We start from the raw sequence: 12923 nt of genomic DNA on the forward strand, positions 1-12923 counted from the left end.
GTATTTTATGCAAGAGAGCACCGTACCTCGAACCCTTCCTCCAAAGGATGAATTATGCTTTGGAAGCCATAAGGGCCCCATATTTCAATGTGGAGCCTATACCTCGTTTGAAAAATAGACCGCTAGGTGCCATCATCTTCCTGTCTTCTGCACCTTTTTTTACCATCTCCTCCGACAATAATTTAGCTCCTGTGAATGTCAAAAACATAAACAGGGATTTATGAGAGCTGTCTACTTTCCAGGAACACATCCACAATGGTGTGCAAGCTGCCACGGGTAATGAAAAATGGCCTAGCTAACGTAACAGAAAGTTTCAATTTTCAATTCAATTAAGGACTCGGAGGAGAGGATTTATTTACAGCAGCCATATTAAAAGTATCAACACAAACCACATTTTCCAGAATCCACCGGGAAAGTGGTAAAAACAAACAATAGTCAACATAGTCCATCAGGGTCCGCAACCAATAATGCATCAGTGTCCTCCTTATAGTTCCTTACCTCTGTCCTTCAACTCCTCTTTCGTCCCATGAGTCACACCAGTAACCCTTTTCTACGCATCTTGCTTCCCAGAATCCATTCCTGGAATGCAGGATCTGAAATTACCATGAGAACATAGAACCCAAGAAGCAAAACAGCCACTAAAGTATGCATAAAGACTGAATTATTTACGAATCACTGACAAAATATCAAAACTACAAAAATCGATATATACAAAAATATCGTGTCCTAAATATCAATAACAAATAAATCGACACTCTATATTTTACTATGAAACAACACAAACATCGAAAAAACAATATTGTTAAGCAAAAACATCGACCCCACAAAAATCGTACACATATCGAATTTAAAAATCGACAAATATAAATAAATTAGCACATAACAAAAATATCTAAAACAAAAATATAGACATCAATATTATCGACATAACTAAAATATAGTCATCTCAAAAATACAAATAATAATTATTTTACACACTAGAACTTTAAACTATTAAAAATACACTCATATAATAATTAATATACATACCAAACACACCTAAAAATATATATATATATCCCTAAATAAACTAACAATTAATTAACTTAAAAAAATTTGAACTAACCGATAGAAACACATTTAAAATGTATCTGACCATTGACATACAAGAACTAATTAAATACTTACCATATAAAGAACTAAACTCAATACTCTAACACCAGCAAAGAAAATTCAGCAAGACGAAACTCTGCAAAATTCTGGAAAACCTTAAAGACTAACCTGAAAACAAACCATCTAAAGATAACAAAAAGTAAGTACAAAAAACTTTCAAATTAAACTGTAAAATGAAAAGTAACCTACATTTCAGTCAAAACTTTAAAACGTAATTATATTTCTATCTTTTTATATTTCCACAACAGATTCAACTTTAAAAAAAAAAAAAAAGAACATTTTCAACCAACTTAAACAACAAACAAAAAAAGTAAGTATACTAATTTAATTTTTAAAACCCTAAGGAAAAGAAAAAAATGCACAAATGTTATAACCATCAAACAAAGTCCAATTTTACTTTCAACATTGTAAAAAAAATTAAACACATGTTTAAAATAAATATAATCTAAAAATATTCTTTAAAAAAGGCAAAGTTCACATATAAATACAAATCATAACATAAAATATACTATGGTTTCTTTCCACAGACCACTTAAAAACGAAAAGCAGCACTATATCAAGAAAACATCAACATTGAACAAAAAATAAAGAACACTTGGTAAGTATATAATAAATACAAATATACTATTATTCCAGTAAAAAATATAACAAAGTTAAAATTTTACTTGACTAAAGAACTATCCTATTTTTGTAAAAACAGTATAAAATGTTTAAAAAATAAATATAACTAATTAATAATAAAATATAGTATCCTACAAACTGTTAAACCAAAATACACATGTAAACATTCACTCAAATATACTTAACTTTATTTCCACAGACCACTAAAATACAGAACAGCATCAAACAAACAAGACAAAATCTACTTTCAAAGTCAACTAAATTATAATTGGTAAGTACATAACAAAAGTATATATATTATAAATTATTCCTATAATATAAATACATTTTCCAATAATGTTTAATACATCTTTTCTAGATTTAAGAAATCCACAATGACTGAAGATGCAACATTTATTACATCTCAGAAAGGGAAATTTTTGTTATGCTATATGGGGTATATTTATACTCAGGAAAAACAAAAAGACCTTAAAGTAAACTGGAAATGCACTAAGTATTACTCAAACAAATGTTATGGGCGTGCGACAACGAGAGAAACCAGTGTAATAAATACAACTGAACACAACCACTCACCTAATATCACAGAAATAGAGGTTAGAGCTACTCTAAAAAATATTAAAGAATTAAGCAGCACCTCAGAACTACCAACAAGTGTAATACTTTAAGAACTACTCCCTAAAGTACCTAGAGAAGCAAGAGGTCAATTAACAACAATAGCTTCTATAAAAAGAACCATAGCTAGAACAAAAAAATTCACAAGACCAACAATAACAACACCTAAAACTTTTGAAGAGGTAATAATTCCACCTGACCGTACCATAACTCATAATGATGAACTTTTCATCTTCTACGATAACAACAATAAAGATAAAAGGATAATAATGTTTGCTACAGTAAACAATATTAAAAAACTTAAAAGAAAGCCAAACATGGATGATGGATGGCACATTTAGCATATGTCAATTCTATCAATTATATACCATACATGGACAATACCATAACACTTGCATACCATTTATCTATTGTTTGTTACCAAACAAACTGCAACCTACACATAAATATTGAACACAATAAAAGAAGAAACAACAGACTTCTTTCCCCTAAAAATAATAATTGACTTTGAACAGGCCATGATAAATTCAATACTTAAAATATACCCACACACATCCATACAAGGATGTTATTTCCACTTTAACCAATGTCTATGGAGACATTTACAAAAATCAACACTAAGGGGTCGATTATGTTGGCGGTGAATCCGCATCCTCCGGGCCGGTGGAAGCCACCGCCGGCCCGGAGGATGCGAATTCACCGCAGCGGACATTGCAAACACCCACCGCGACATTAGGATGCCGGTGGGATCAGCGGTGGACGGCAAGCCCGTCCGCCGCTGATCCGCGGTGAATGCACCCACATATGGTGTTGGTGTTTAAAAGACACCGCCAGCCATATTAGGTTGCAGGCGTAAACATGCTTTTCCACGGTGGCTTTTCCGCCGTGGAAAAGCATGTGGTCTTTTGTGTTTGGGGGCCCGTTGCGGGCCCCCAGGGTGTCGGGGGGTGCACATGAGGGGTACCTATGGTACCCCCCTGCATTTACATGCACAAAGCGGCAGGCACCGCGCGGTATTAAACACTAATACAAAACGATAAAACGATATTTCACACTTCGATATATACAACATCGATATTTCTTACCTGCGGTATTTAGGAGTCGATATTACTGCAAGTCGACATCAGGGACTCAATATTTTGACTGTGTACCCTTATTTACACCATCAAATACTACAATTCAAACCAAAGGAAGAAACAGATTACTTACTCATCACGAAAAGTGTCTCCCGGATCAGGTATCCGCCGGTGGAATAGTCCTTGCCTCAGAATCCTTAATAGATCTGAAGCTTTCTATTACGTTAGCTAGGACATTTTTCATTCTATGTGAGGACCAGAGGCTCAGATTATACTACTTTAAAGCTTACTTACAGCCAAATAATCCATACCCAGAAAAGGCTTAAAATAGAACCATTTCAAGGTAGAGTTGGAGGACCAATCAGCCACATTCATAATGTCCTCTAGTCAAGTGCCCAAACTGAAAGCCTTGGAGGCCATTGCCCCACTAGTAGAGTGGGCATCAAAAATCGTGAGATCAATACCAGCCTTCTGCATGACCCACCACACCCACCGGAATATAGCCCTTTTTTTCGCATGCCATAACCATGCATGCCTTAAAAACGCGGCTGTTTATGACGACCACATTGTTATTTCGCATACCGTTACAATGCAAGTTGGAACGACTTACTTTTAGGGGGCGCTGGATGTTGGAATAGTAAAATGTACTATTCCAACTCCAGTCTGTGCGGACAACTAGGGAAGGTGTTGGATTTTACATCCAACACCTTCTTTACGCTAGCGCAAGTCGTTTTTCCGACTGGCGTTGTAACGGTATGCGAATTAACGCGGTCGTTGTAACAACCGCATTGTTATGGCATGCGTTGTTTAGCATGCGAAGTAAAGGCTGTTTGCCTACCCACAGTGCTATGTTGGGAGCAGTAACCACTTCGGGGGGCTTCCTGAGAGCAATCAGGAGCGGTCTCTCCCCAAAGGGCTGAAATCAGGAGATATCTCCTCATAGGCCATCGGGCATTGCACCACACATGGCTTGGGCAATTCAGGAAATGCAGGGATATTCTAGGACCCTAGCGTTTACACTTTGTATGCCTACTAATTGTGAAAGAAACCCCATAGGAGAGAATGTTCTTCCCGTGATCTAAGGATCTAACATCAGAAACCCTCTTGCAGGATATCAAACAGAGAAGCCTTGCCAGTTTAGCCAAAATCTCCTTATGCAAGAGAAACCTATTAGGTTGCCAAGATAGGAAGAGGTTGAGCATCTTAGTAATATCCTAAAGGCTCGGGAGGGAAGAGATAACCTGACCCCCCAAAGCAAGCGGCAAACAAAAAGATGCTCGCCCACCAGGAAATCATCCACAGGGACATGCCCTGCCAATATTGGGAAAGTATTGATTAGGATACAGACCAAACAAACCTTGCTGGGTGACACTGGCCCCAAAAATCTGAATCTGAACTACCACAGCGCCCACGGGATCACAACCCAGTCGCCCACACCAACAATGCCAATGCGCCCAAGCTGATCTGTACCGCTTGACTGTGCTGTCAGGCCAGGCCTTTGACAAAAAGTCTTTCAGCCTCAGACAAAAGACCTTGGATCGGCCATCTAAAAGGCGAAGGGAGCCGTCCACTACCATCTGATGTGTATTCCGATCCAGATTAAGAAGCAGCTAAGGAAAAAGGGGAAGCTGGATTGGAAAATCCCAAGAAAGTTCCAGAAGAACTGGAAACCATACTTGTGACTTCTAAATTGGGTAGATCAGGGCCACCACTGAGTGTTGCAATCTGATCTGGGTCGAGAAACTCATGATCATCGCAAAAGGGGGGGAAACATATGCCCGCTCTTACCCCCAGTTATGCAGGAACTCGACCGCGGCTAATGCCAGAGGGTCCGGCTTCCAGCTGAAGAACCAGGGCAACTGATGGTCCAACCTGGAGGCAAAAAGGTCAACTGAAAAAGGACCCCACCGAGCCTGAAGCATGGCAAAAACTTCAGGATTTAGCTTCCACGGGCTAGAATCCCGAAAGTGACGAGACCGCCGGGTCCGCCACCTGGTTCTCCCTACCGTGAAGATAACTCTGTCATCAACGAATTCTAATGATTGAGGCAGAACTGCCAAAAATTAGTCTCTAGGTCAGACAAACCTTTTAAACGGGTACCACACAGGTGATTGATGTACAGGATGGCTGATACGTAGTCCATTTTGAGTAAAGCACAGGACTGGATCTTGTCCCTGTGCCAACACATAACCGCAAAAGATCCCGCCAGCAGTTCCAAACAGTTGATGTGCAACTCCTGCTCTTGTGGAGACCATGAAACTCTTGTGGAAAAATCTCCATGCTGAGCACCCCAGCCTGACGTGCTGGCGTCGGGAGTCTATAACGAGATCTGGGAACAACGCAAAAATTGCTTTCCCATTCTAGGTTTCCATATGGGACAACCACCAGCGGATCTCCTCCCACACTTCGTCAAACAGGACGACTGAGTGAGAATAAGCGAGCCCTTAGCGCAGATGCACTATCTTCAATCTCTGCAGGGCCCGATAATGTAACGGTCCCGGAAAGATGGCTTGGATGGAAGCTGACAAAAGTCCTAACAGACTAGCAAGCTGCCTTAAGGACACCCTCTGTCTAGCCAATGTTCTGCAGAGCTGTTGACTTATCTTGGCTATCTTCCTCGAAGAAAGAGTCAGGGTGGCTTCATTGGAATCTTTCACAAACCTTAGAAAGGATGTCCTCTGAGAAGGTACCAAAAGGACTTTTTCACATTTGTTACAAAGCCAAGACTTTCCAGCAGATCGACCACCAGCTGCAATTGCCGAGGATCATATTGTCAAGATACACAATAAGACTAATCCCCTGCGCTCTAAGATACTCCACTACAGGGTTTAGCACATTAATGAAGCACTGATGAACGGAGGAGAGACCAAAAGGCAGAGTTGTGAACTGGAATGTTTGGTGGGGCCAGAAGAACTGTAGGAACCTCCTGTGAGGAGCAAAAATCGGAATGCTAGATATGCATCATTCAAGCCCAAATAGGGCCATCCAGTCAGTTGATCGCAAGACTTCCCGAAGATGAATCCCCTTAGTTTTGAATTTCTGGTAAACCAACCACTTGTTGAACTCTCTTAGTTTTAGGACCGGCATCTGCCCACTGTCCGCTTTGTTGACAAAAAACATGTTGCTTATAAATCCCTGCGGATGAGAAGCAGGAAAAATAGCCCCTTTTTCCGAGAGGGAGGCAACCTCCGCGTCCACCAGTTCTGCCTTGTGCTCGGAAAATTGAATGGGTCTGGGCCAAATCTCCTGAGATGGGACCTCATAGAACTCTATGTGGAAGCACTGTACCGTCTGCAATCCCCAACTTTCAAAAGGGAAGAAGTAGACGCACTTACTGGAAGTAAAGGCAGTGTTGGTTCCTCTAAAACCACGACCTCTGATCACTTCCTGCAGGTGGGGTAGAAATTACTGCAGAGTGTCTGATCCTAGAACTGTGAAGTCTGGGTGGGTCTGCACACCTATGGTAAACTGGATTTGTCCGATGGTGAAAACTGTAATTAGTGAATGTTATCTGCGTATGTGTGTGCGAAGCAATGGGAAGGGGTATAATGTGTCAAGTGAGCTCCTGGAAACCAAGGGCTATGCTGCGCACAGCTCTCAGGCATAAAAGCCTATAAACTCTTTGCTTCTTCTTTAAAAAAACATTTATTCAAGTTTTACTTGTGTATTCATTTCTGTACTAGAACATCATGATCTCAAAACATAAAGATAAAACAGTTCATTCTCCTGAATGCATGAAATTCAAATATACCATAACATTTCTTGTTGAAATATTATTCAATTGTATGTCAATTAAACACAAAAAACCCAATGCATTTCGAGTTCACACTGAACCCTTCTTCAGGGGTTATTATATCTCTTGATTAAGTTGAAGTTCCTCAGGATAGTTCAGTTCTCGTGTCTACAACTAAATTTTCAGTATCCGATGTTAGAAAAGCGTACATATTTTGAATGTAATCACCTTCACCAATAGTCTCAGGGTTTGCATTTCTCACAATATCACATTATTAAACCAAAAAATAAGTGAAAAGAAACCTCCTCGTGCGTTAGCACGTGACTAGCCATTATAGCGGTTATAAAAAGTACCTCTATATTTCAGGTCTATCTGGTCAAGTATGGTCAAAGACGTCAAGATTAATCAAATTCTGTAATGCAACATCACTCGTTAAACACTCACCACTAACATAACTGGCACCAAGTGTTCATTATAATCAAAATAAATGAACCTACCCTTCAAAAACATAAGTGTGAAGAGAAAATCCAAGCTGGTTCCGATAAAAAAATACATCTGTCATGAACATCCAGTGTCATGCCCCGACGTCCCACTCGTGCTGTAACTTTAACAGCAGGACACTATTTAAGACGTACACAACATCGGAATGCCGCTTTGCGTTCTTGCGTCTAGCCCTTTCTGCTGTGGGTTCCGTCCCAACTTGTTTTGCCTGACTTCCAGTTTCCTGTTTGCCTTATCTACTTCCTGTTTGTTCCTGCCTCCTGCGCGAGGGTGTTTTCGTTCGGCTTCTCCCTTGTTGCCGTTCTTCCAGTTACACCGTCCCTAGGCGTCTACTTCCCTGGCGTCAGAAGTTACGGAGTGGTCCGTGTTGTTCTAATTCTATTTCCCCATTCCTTGTGCTCCGCCCGGCAGCCGGGATTTTCCCCGCCATCCGGCCGGGCACAGCTTGGCAATCCGTTCTTACTTCAGGTGCTCCGCCCGGCGACCGGGTCTATTCCCCGCCATCCGGCTGGGCACCGCTAAGTTCATTCAAGAGCATCGTGCCAATTCTCCATATCTCCTGGTGCTCGTGCCCATTCACCCTATCTCCTGGTGCTTCGCCCGGCGGCCGGATCTATTCCCCGCCATCCGGCTGGGCACTGCCAATATATTCAGCTTTTGGATTCCTTTCGGAAGCTGATACCCATTGTGCACTTCCCCACTTCGTATTTCCCCCCTTACGTTATATATTTTATATTTGGGGCTCTTGCGTGGACCAGAGTGTGGTGTGATTTCAAAGTTCCTCTGCCCAGAATCACGGTAACAGCACTGTGCGCTGCCTTTTATTGATATATATTTGGGGATTTAAAAGATTGGATACTAATTGTGATTATTGTATGACAGATAACCTGGTTCAAGATACATGGTAGAGGCTCACAAACACGAATCCAGACTTACAGAAGAGTTGGATGTTCTTCCAGTGTTCTCAAGAAAATAGCAGACTGAGATTTACATATCATGTTCTTACACTTACTAGTATAGAGTGGGATAGAGTTTTCTTATCTTTTTGTCTTGTTTCACACAGAAAAAACGAACACCTTATTCTACCCTTCCACTATGACCTACGGTCCAGACGTGTAGTTGTGGTAGGTGATGGTCTAATGTGTATAATAGACATTGTGTACATATAAGGTGTGGTTATCAAGTATAGATATAATATATTTCTTTCCTTACAGCCTGCCTTTTACCAAGCGTCCATTCTGAAGTCCACTGCCAAGATCTGTTGTCTTCCCCAACCTTTCCTTGTTTTGTTTCCCTGTTTTCCCCTGGCGAGCCATTTGTTTACTCTAGTGTTTGATAGAGTCAAAAGGCCGGAGGGGAAGGCTGAGGATTAGTCTCCGGATTCCTGACACTCCTGCGGAACCTGTTTGGAAATCATTACACACAGTCTGTGTGAAAATATAAACACTAAATGAGTACTTACACTTATTTTTTGGTTTAATTCAACACGAAGGGACAGTGCTTTTGGCATCCACTGGAGGACGTTTGTTTCATTGAGCACCAAACATCAGTCTTTCTCTCTTCTATTTCACCACTTGTTCATTTGATCTCACTTATTTTTTTGCGATATTGTGAGGAATGCAAACTCTGAGACTATTGGTGAAGGTGATTACATTCAAAATATGTACGCTTTTCTAACATCGGATACTGTAAATTTTGTTGCAGACACGAGAACTGAACTATCACGAGGAACTTCAACTTTATCAAGAGTTATAATAACCCCTGAAGAAGGGTTCAGTGTGAACCCGAAATGCATTGGATTTTTTGTGTTTAATTGACACACAATTGAATATTATTTCAACAAGAAATGTTATGTTATATTTGAATTTCATGCATTAAGGAGAATGAACTGTTTTATCTTTGTTTTGAGATCATGATGTTCTAGTACGGAAATGAATACACAACTAAACCTTGAATAAATGTTTGTTTAAAGAAGAAGCAAAGAGTTTATAGGCTCTTTTGCCCGAGAGCTGTGCGCAGCATAGCCCTTGGCTTCCAGGGGCTCACTTGATCCTAGAACTGGCCACTGGAGCCTTGCCTTCTGGAGTATTGAGAAAATGGCTGGCTACTCAAGCGGTCCCTATCTCGGCTGGCCCCGCAGAAACCCCAATAGGAAAACACCCTCAGCCTGATTCATCATTGTTAAATCCGGTCGCAAAGGGCCAGATTCTGAGAATCTGGCCCTTTGCAAGCGGTATTTTTGCATTTGGGATTCATCATCCCAAATGCAAAAATCGCTATTTAAGAATTCGCATATTTGCGAGGAATAGCATTTAAGGAATCTCTATTAGATTCCTTAAATGCTATTCCTGAAACATTTTTAAATTGCGAATTCGCAAAAATTTCCCGCTATTTACTGCGAGGTCAAACCTCGTGGTAAATAGCGGAAACTTAGAAAAATGCATTTAAATGCATTTTTCTAAGTTTCATGTTACACACACACATGTCCTTGGGACATGTGTGTGCGCAACACCAATGTAGCATACATTTCAGGGGTGCTACAGGGTGTCCTTTGGACACCCCTGCACCCTTGAAATCGCAATTTCAATATGCGAATCGCTAATTGCGATTCGCACATTGAAATGTCTTCCCATTCATTCCTATGGGCCTTTGGGCCCATAGGAATGAATGGGGAGATATTCCTTAATTGCGATTAGCAATTTGCTAATCGCAATTAAGGAATAATTAGAAATCGCAATTTATTTAGCGATTTCTTGGTGAATATCATTTTGCTATTCCTTAATAGCGATTCCTTAATAATCGCTATTAAGGAATAGCAAATACTCACCTTGATGAATGAGGCTGTTAGTCTATTGATGACTGGGCCTATCAAGGGACGTGAAATTGTTCACGAATTTCCAGGGCTCTTATGAAAGGCTCTCCAAATAACCCACCATGGGCCACTGCCCCTGCTTCAGAGCCCACCTAGACCCCAGTTTAGGGTCCACTTTAACAAGGATTACCTTGTTCTGCACACAGCACGCAGTTGGTGTTGCCCAAAACTACAACTACACAATGTGCCCACCCGGAGAGTGCCTCCAGGGAAATGCCATCCTCTGCCATGTCCAGAATCCATGTAATGGGGCCCAGGGCATCCAGGAGCTTATCCTGGCATGCCCGTCAGGACCTATCAATGCCTTCTTAGGGTCCTTAATGAATTTCACCAAGAATGTGGCCATCCTGGGGTCCAACTCAGCGGTCAGAGCTGCCTTCCCATCTAAAGAGGGGCATAGGCATTGTGCCCTGAGGCAACTATGGGCTACTTCACCCCAACAGGGCTCTTATTCTACCTGCTACGTAGTTAGCCACTTTCGTAGAAGGGGTCCTATTGGATGACCTGCAGTGGAGGAGGTCCTCTGGATCACGCATGTCCGACCCATCATCAGTGGCCAGGGGATCAGTGGCAGGGGAATGGCCCCACTGTCCTGATGGGCCTGTCTCATTGTCTGTGTCACCACTGGTATCATTATCAACATTCCCTGATGAAACAGGGTCTGGAGGCACCTTTGTAAGGGGTACTGCATAGGGAGCAGGCAGAGACTGGTTTTCGTCCAGGAACGCATCCCTTAGGCATGCAAAAGCCTCATGATCCACCCCCTCCTACCGGGGACGTCTGGCTAGGACTGGTTGATCATCTTGGGGCTGGGCTGGGTCAGCGCTGTGTTAGCTGAGACCTTGGACTGTTTGGTGCATTCCTGTGTAATCTACTGTGCTAGGCACTGCTCCATATGGGCAATCGCCTCCTCCACTGCCCTATAGATTGCTGTATTACACACTCCAAGTAGGACAGAAAAAGCTGTACTTATCTGGCTGCGAGCAGCAAAGAAAGGAGTTGAAGGACAGAGACAAGGGACTACAAGGAGGATACTGACGCCTGATTGGTTGTGGACCCTGATGGACTATGTTGCCTGTTTGTTTTTACCACTTTCCCGGTGATTCCTGGGAAATGTGGTTTGTGTTGATACTTTCAATATGGCTGCTGTAAATAAAGTGAAGAAAGCATAAGCATAATCCAAGCCTCCGGTCCTGACAGAATCCAGATGCAGCTAATGCACAAAAAGAGTCACAAGTTATGTCCAACAGGAATTTAACTTGGTCCTAGATAGAACTAGAGTAGTCAACTATTTACTGTATTCTGTCTGCCAGCGTCTGAAAACCTTTAAGCATAGTTTAGACAATGTAAGTGGCATGTGGGTTGGCGCTAATGGTGAAATTAAAGGTGGAGTAGGATCTTTTCAGTCCTATATACACCTTCTTGTTCACCACATCAGAAGGGCAAGTGTCCTCCTAAGTTATACATTCTTGCAAGGCTAACCCATCACAAGAGTCCACAATCATCACCATAGGGAACTCTTCATTAAAACACTGCAAGGGATATCTTTTGGAAAGAAACTTTGGTATGCCAGGCTTCTATACTCTTGTCTAATCTTTGGACAGAAATGTTTGAAAGCATTGCGAAGGGGCAGCATTTCAAGTTCCTTATGCTGGCTTTGCTGGACAATTCCTCCTATTCGTCCTCAGGGCAGTACATGGATAGGCTAAATTACTTCTGATGTGAACAAAAACGTTATCCAGGTCTATCAACTAAATGCCGTGACCGATACATCTTGCTCCTCTTTTGCTTAATGAACATAATGATCCAATTACAAAGGAGGTCCCTCGGACTTTTGAGCCATATCTACTGCCTTTTCAATCATTTTCAGCATTTGCGAGATCAAGGGACAGTCAGTCGGAATATATTAACACTTCCCTAGTCCTCAGACATAGGAGACACAGTATGAGGAAGATCAAGATACCTGCGCTTAGAGCAACATTTCTAGGCCTCAGTTTCTTAAGTTTTCCCACAATCAACTGTTTCCAGATTTTAGAGCTGTATCTACAGTATAGGTAGCACAGCCGTTGAGATAATCTGAAATCAGAATCACTGAAAAGATCAGGCAACTGGAGGGGGGCACAGGCCTATAAACTGGGCAATCCTTGAATCCCCGATTACCCGCAGCACAGCAAAATATAAATGCAGTGCCAAGTCCTGGATCAAGCACAGCCAATCTAATAGATAACTATTATTAAGCAAAGCGAACACTAGAGAAGGTTTGCAATATCATGCCAAAAGAATATTTTTAAAAGATCTCACCTTATCAGAAGTAAATACAAATTGCCCTAGTTGAGAGACAGAAAAGGGGCTGTGA

Source organism: Lissotriton vulgaris, chromosome 9, assembly GCF_964263255.1.
Source record: "Lissotriton vulgaris chromosome 9, aLisVul1.2, whole genome shotgun sequence".
NCBI lineage: Eukaryota > Metazoa > Chordata > Amphibia > Caudata > Salamandridae > Lissotriton > Lissotriton vulgaris.